We start from the raw sequence: 6,264 nt of genomic DNA on the forward strand, positions 1-6,264 counted from the left end.
TTTTGAATTTACAATTTGCGACCTATTTGCGACCGATTTAAAAAATTGCGACCGATTATTTGCGACCAAATTTGCGACTGAATTTGCAATTAAACCACGACCAAAATTGCGACCGATTATTCAATTTGCGACCGATTTATCGGTCGCAAATTTGCGACCGATGGACAATCGGTCGCAAATTGATTTTGCGACCAGTGATTTTGCGACCGATAGGTGTCGGTCGCAATAGGTCGCTACTGAAAGTAGCGACCGATTTTTGCCATTTTGCGACCGATTGGTCGGTCGCAAAATGGCGTTTTTTTTGTAGGTGAATGCAATGCACAATTAGACATCCATACTCAAATGCAAATAAATAAATAAATAAATAATATTAACAATAAACGACAATGATAAAATAAATAATAATAATAAACAATAATAATGAAAATAAATAAGTAATTGAACAATTAATGAATAATGATGATAATAATAAAATAATTAGAGCACTTTATTTATTATGTATTAAGTTATAGAATTAATCTAAATAAATTTATTAATTAAAACTAGTGTAGGTTCTATCGAAATTTCGGCAGCACCTCTCCTAAAATTTGACTAAACCATAATTCAACAATATAATATCAAAGCCCATTCGTTGAGCAATTCAAATCAACTCATCCCGTCCGCCATAACCTTATTTATCAATTATTCAATCAATCAATTCACACAACCCATCCATCGGGCAATCAATTCAACCAACCCATCCACTTCAGACAATATATCATCCACACTCACATATACACTTAATAATTCCAAATTAATTAATTAACAATTCATATTAACCTCCAAGCATGATTCAATGTTATTATTAATTGCTCTAAAATCATTTACTTGTCTAAGCCTTAAATTATAACTTCTCCTAACAATATTTATTAAAATTCTTAAATTAGCTTACATAAATATTAGCTAGGAATTTATCTCAATACCGAACCTTCTAGTTGAAACTGATGTTCATGAAATATATATAACAATATTTAGAACTAATTTGCATTTACATTATACTGACCGATTCTTAGCAAATTATATTTGATTGATTATTCGTTCAAATTCATTTAATTACCTAATAATTACTAAGTTTAGAATTTATACCAAAAATGGAGAAATTGGTCTTAGAACGTACCAATTGAGAATCGGGCGACGATTCCATGATCAGGGCGAAGAGGAGAGAATTCTGTCTCTTGGGACCTCGCCAGAGTGTCGTCAGCCGGTCACCGAACTGCTACGCCGGCCGCCGTGCACGGTGGCCGGAAAACCGATCTTACCCAGAATTTCACAATTCATGCACCCCTAGCCTCAAAATTCCATCAAGAATTCAAATCCATGCTCCGATCGTTGATCCTATGACCGATTTGGCCTAAACCCTCACCGACCGAAACTGAATGCCGCCATCAATGGTGGTTTCACCACTGGAGCCCCATCGTCGAAACCAAAGGATGGGAAACACTCACCAGACCAGGAGGAGTCGATCGAAGGTCCTCTAACTGACTGAATCCACTGGAAGCGGCGAGAGTCGGCGGAGAAGCTCATCGTGCGGCGTCCCGTTTTCCAATCGCATTCTCTCTCATTTTAGGCTCCATCTCCACGAAGCAAACCTACAGATAGCTTCCTCTCATGTACTCTACATTTGGTATCAAGGCTCGCCAGATTTGGTGGTCAGAAGCTGGAGATTGGAGGAGAGGCAGCGAGGTCGCATGCAGAAGAAGAAGAAGAGTAGAAAAGAAAAAGAAGAGAGGCGGGTCTAGAGACTTTTGGGCCATTCTGGTTCGATTCGAACCGATTTGGTCCAAATCAATGGTTTGACCCGATTTAACTTTGTTTTCGAGTTTTTCACTTGGTTTTCAGAAAATTCAAGCTGGTTTTCGACAAATCAATTTGATTTTCGATTTATTTTGGTTTATTTAATTAGGTTCCGTAACATTTCTTCCATTAACTCAATAAAAATAAAATATAAATAGTAATGATATTTGATTTTTGGATAATATATATATTCATAATAAATTAATTGTTGGAGCTTCATATTATTTCTCGAAAATTTTAACTGTTCTCAAATCGAAAATTCTGACAATATATTTGGGCTTGGGCCCAGCTCGCAAAACTATGGACTCGAGTTAAGATTGTTTGGTGTTTATAGCCTATAGAGTTGAAAATAGAGATTTTTGATTTAATAAAAATTCGAAAGTTTTGAAAATAAATTACGGGGTGTTTCAATAAGTTATTTACGGAACGAACGGAACCTAAGATATAAAACTAAAGTTAGAACAAAAAAAATTAACACCTCCTCAATTTTCTGAAGTGAAAAGTAATATGAAGATATAGAATAAATAAACAGGTGTCAGTTTAACGGAACATAAGGAATATTAATGGAATAATGTTTCTATCTTTAAAAGTTTTTGAAAAAAAGTACTTATTCCTTTTTAATTTGTCTCAAAATATAATTTATTTTCCTTTTTTTGCATTATAGTTAATCCTTAAATTGTCTATTATACCCTTATTAAATTTTATCTTATTTTCAATAACCCTTATTAATTTTTAATCATTATTCCGATGTAATAATTGCTCATGTGTTATTTAAGATGCGTAAATAGAAAAGTTATATGGATAAAATTGTCCTTTAACCATTAATTGTTATTTCTTTAATTGTTACTTTCTTAATCTGTGTGAATAAAAAGTGAAATATCTTTTAAGACGGAGGGAGTAGAAGTTTTAATGGTTTGTATATATCTATTAACTATATTTTTGAACATGCATTGCACATTATTTATACTCGTTGATTTTATACATTGCAAGTAAATATAATTTAATTTTTATATAATATTTTTTAAATTATAACATTATGAGCAATTATATTACTAAAAATCTAAAAAGATTCAAAAATTAGAAAAAAATATTTATGAAATAATAAATAAACATTCTATAATTGAATAACTTATTAAGTAAATAACATATTTATAATAATAAAACATCATTATAATTTCACAATCAAATTTTCATGATATAAAATTACTTATCAACTAAACTTATTGTCTTGTAACAATTTAAAATTAACTAAATTAAAATTTTCATGTCTAATATAATACCAAACTTTATATTTTGCTAAAATATGAAAAACCATTACTAGCTAGTATCAATAATATAATTATTATTATTTTAGAGCATCATTTATATTCAGATGGGTCTGCCCTAGGAAAACATAGACCAGCGGTCTTGGAGGTTGTACTGAGGAATTCGTCAGGTTTATTTATGTGTTTTTTATGAATCCATTGGTTCAAAGAGTTAAATGTGGCTGAGTTATTCCATTGTTAAAAACTGTTGAGATTTATGCTTGTTCAAAGTTTGCCAAAATTCCAATTATCTTTGAGATAGATTCTAGAGTTGTCTTGAGTTTGGGTTTCTCAACATGAACATTGCCCTTGCAGATAGTGGTACAATTTCAGTAGGCTTGACAGTCTTCTTGTTCTTTATCTTCCTTCCAATTCAAACACGTTAATAGAGAAAGAAATAGTTTGCACATAATCTACTTAAAAAAAGGAGTAATTTCTGTGGAACTTTTTTTGGCTTGGTTATAATTTTGTTTCGGTTAGGTGGCTTTAATCAAATAATAGAGCAAGGTTCTTCAATTTGGATATATGAGGATTGGGTCATAATTAGTTTTTGATTTTCATGGGCACTTTGATTTGATCCAATTTTGAATTAATTTCATTTTTTCTTATCTCAAAAGAAATTAATATTTGTTTTTGAGGCTCTCCAGGTTTTTTCACTTAGCATTTTCAAGTAGGATTGGGTATTTGGGGGCATATTGGCTCGAGTATAGTTCCTTGATTTTGCTAAATTTTTCTAGATATGTTTAATTAATCAAATACATTTACATCTGCTGATAAAAAAAATTTATATTTTAATATTTTCTTTTTTTTTTTTAGTTTTTGTTAAAGTATATAAACATATAATTAATTTTATGGTTGTTCTTTTTGAAAAAAAAATCTTCCCATGTATTTTATGATTTACTAAAGTTACATGCTATATCAAAATTTTATATTTTATATATATTTCTAATAAGTTTTATTATCTATTTTATGTCAAGTAATAAATCTTACATTTATTTTCTAATAAATAATAATAAATTACATTTATTTTAGAATCAGTTACTTGAAGGAAATAATTATACCCAATCAAATTAAAAATTTATTAAAATAATTAAACGTATTATATGTTTGCATATTTAATTATAACTTTATATAGTATATATTAAACCAATTAAATTAAATTACCTTTATTTTTCTATTAATAAAATAAAATCCTTAAAGATAATATATTCTTACCATATTTAATATATATCTTATTTAGTATAATATAATTTCTTAGTTTATCCAATAGAATTTATATTTATATCGAAAACTAATATTACGAATCAAAATTAAATTACATTTAATTTTTGTTGGCCATATGCTAAAGTGATTTTATGCAGAATTTTAATGCTGAAATTATTAAGATTTCAAGTTCCTGCAATTCAAAGATTTTTATTAAAGATCATGAAAAAAATGAAGATATTTTTAGTAGATGAGTCTTAGGAAATATGTAGGATAGATAGATAATTTTATTATAAGTACAAAATATCTTTTATATCTTTTAAATCATTTTGAAGTACTTTTAGTAAATATCATAGAGGAAAAAAGCCTCGATCATTGATCTTCAGGTTTATCTAAATGAAAAAGGTTTTCGAAAGAAATATTTTTGGTGACTATTAAATGAGTTTCTGCAAAAGCTATTCTGTTTTTCTGACAGAGCTAATATTTTCTGTAGTAAAGCAACACAGTTTTCTAAAACAAGCCTCTTCACTTCCAAGCTTTGCGTGTGTATGTGCAAAAGGTGGTCCAACAATCATTTTAAATACAACTCATGCACTGTCTCTTTAATTTAAATGTCAGTAACACTCATTGTTCATTAAAGCAAAATCCCAATGTTATTTATAAAGTCCCTTTTTGTATAGAAATGTTCTCTCCTTTTAAAAATATTGTTGGCATGAGTAAGAGATCCATTCTTAGATTTTCAAATCATCCAAGCTCTTCTTTGCAACCCTCTTTATCTTTTCTTCTCTGTTCTTCCAGAAATATTTTTAAGAGAAAAGAAATTATTTAACAACTTTTTGAAGAACAGTTCTGATCTTAATCTCTGTTTTCAAATCTGTTTTTTATTCTTACTGTGCTTATACTTGCATTTCTCTGCAACCCCCTTATTTCTTTTTTTTCACTATTCTTTCATAAATATTTTTAAGAGAAAAGAAATTATTTAACAACTTTTTAAAGAACACTTCTGATCTTAATCTCTGATTTCAAATCTGTTTTTTATTCTTATTGTGCTTATACTTGCATTTCTCTCTATCTATATAGATTCATGTAATTTATTAGGCTGAGATTGTTTTAAAAAAAAAAAAAACATTTGTGTATAACTTAGGTTGAAAAGCTATGTTGTAAAATGTTATCAAGCAACCTTCTTCTTTAGTGAGATTCTAATGTCTTGATTCGAAGTTTTCTATTCTCTAACAAACAAAAGAGTGGAGGTCGACTAGAACCTTTGGAATCTAATGGGTTAAAAGTTAGATATACATTTCTGATCTATTTCCTTATAACGTTGGTTTGTCTCTTACATTTTAAAAGAGATAACATAGTAGAGGATCTCAAGACGATTTTTGGAATGAACGTAGGTGAGTTAGTGTCGAACCACTACAATAAATTATTTGATGCTCATAAGTAAGCTAAAATAATAATGAGTTAAAATTCATAAAATATACGTAAAATTAAATAATATATAGTTTCGAATTATTTTATTTTATTATATTTGATGCTCTTATTAAATAAAAGTAACTACTAATAGTTATTCTATATAGTTTTAGTAGTAGATAATTAATGATTAAATTAATTATTTGATTTATTCTTTTTTTAACATAAATTTATATCGATGAATTTTATTTAATTGTAATTGATGAGTAAATATTTTTATCTTTTTTGGTAAAAAAAAATTTTAGTAAGACTATGAAAAATGACCAAATGTATAAATATACTCCTGTATTTTGTTGAAAAAACTTTGCGGCACCTCAAACTTTGCAAGTGAACTAGTGCCCTTTAAGTTACGAATTCTGCTAATGTTGTATCCCTCACATCCTAACAGTAATATTTTTTTGGTGTTTTTTTTGGCATTTATATGCAAGATATTTGGTTTGTACAATATTTGAAA

Source organism: Jatropha curcas, unplaced genomic scaffold, assembly GCF_041381405.1.
Source record: "Jatropha curcas cultivar XTBG-Jc1 unplaced genomic scaffold, XTBG_Jcur_1.0 HiC_scaffold_235_pilon, whole genome shotgun sequence".
Taxonomy (NCBI): domain Eukaryota; kingdom Viridiplantae; phylum Streptophyta; class Magnoliopsida; order Malpighiales; family Euphorbiaceae; genus Jatropha; species Jatropha curcas.